This window comes from Myotis davidii, unplaced genomic scaffold (assembly GCF_000327345.1).
Source record: "Myotis davidii unplaced genomic scaffold, ASM32734v1 scaffold332, whole genome shotgun sequence".
NCBI lineage: Eukaryota > Metazoa > Chordata > Mammalia > Chiroptera > Vespertilionidae > Myotis > Myotis davidii.
Window position 1 is genome coordinate 2909042 of NW_006285779.1, and position 986 is coordinate 2910027.

The following is a 986-nucleotide window of genomic DNA, read 5'->3' on the forward strand; positions in this document are numbered from 1 at the left end:
CTGCAAGGGATCCCAAGTCAGAACCGGAGTCGCCCCTCCGGCGGCCAGGGCCTGACCTTTGCCCCCTGCCTTCCTCCCAGGTGCCTTCCACAGCAATCTCCCCCTCGTCTTATTCCTGCCTCTATGCGCTTACTCCACCCCCGGCTCGTCCAAGTGAGGGCCCTCCTCCCCTTACTCCCTATCGCGATGTCAGGGCGGCCTGCACACCCCTGGAACTCTAAGAAGAGACTTCGCTGACCTGTCAGCGGATCCAAAATGGCGGGGCCTAGTCCCAGGACCGGCAGCCGCTGCTCATGTCCAGCCCGGGCCTCGAAGGCGTCCCCGAGCGGCTCTCCCGACTCTGGCGGCAGATGGGAGAAGGGAAGTAGCCCTTTTCCTGGCAGTTGAGGCCGCAATCAGGGACCACACAGCGGCCGAGAAGAGTCGGCCGGAAAGCGGGCGGTGGAGCCGGCTACCCGGCCTGTCAGCGCACTGACGTGGTAACTAGCCTCAGACTAGCCCGCTGCCTGGTAACTGCGCGAGCCCTGACGCGCACAGCCAATCATAACTTTGCACCGTGAAAAGTGGCATCCCAGCTACCCAATCGAAGAAAGGAAATTGTCTTCGAGAGATGGGTTGCGCCTAAGGAGAGATTAAAAGGGAAAGAAAAGGGTAGGTAAGGGACAACCAACGGATAGAAGGACTCTCTGAGTGACAGTAATAAAGGCCAATAAAAAGGGAGAAATTGTGCTGGGCGGTTGGAGAGGTGGAGCTAGCTAGGGTTCGGTTGCAGTGCGCTTGGAAGTGTTTGCTGGGCATTATGGGGAGGAAAGCTTACATTTGTTGGAAAGGGGGCGGGGTTTGTTTTGAGAGCTTGAGCAAACGACTCTACTCCCTCCTCCCTGTCCCACCCCGGCCACTCCCAATCAAAATCAACTGGACCAAAACCGTGCCCCTTAAGAGGACGCTTGGAGCCCTAGCCGGTTTGCTCAGTGGACAGAGCATCG

The 986-nt window shown here is 58.6% G+C and overlaps 1 protein-coding gene across 8 annotated transcripts in view; it reads right to left on the minus strand.

Annotated features, from left to right (window-relative positions):
• Positions 1–514, minus strand: part of GBF1 (golgi brefeldin A resistant guanine nucleotide exchange factor 1) — a 122327-nt gene extending 121813 nt beyond the window's left edge. For 5 of the 8 annotated variants that reach the window (XM_015559309.1, XM_015559308.1, XM_015559306.1 and 2 more), the window contains exon 1: positions 239–498. The gene's annotated coding sequence lies outside the window, so the exon portion shown is untranslated. Of the gene's footprint in view, positions 1–238 lie in introns of all 8 variants that reach the window. The other 3 variants (XM_006756491.2, XM_006756489.2, XM_006756490.2) reach the window with 1 other exon arrangement.
• Between the last annotated feature and the right edge of the window lie 472 nt (positions 515–986).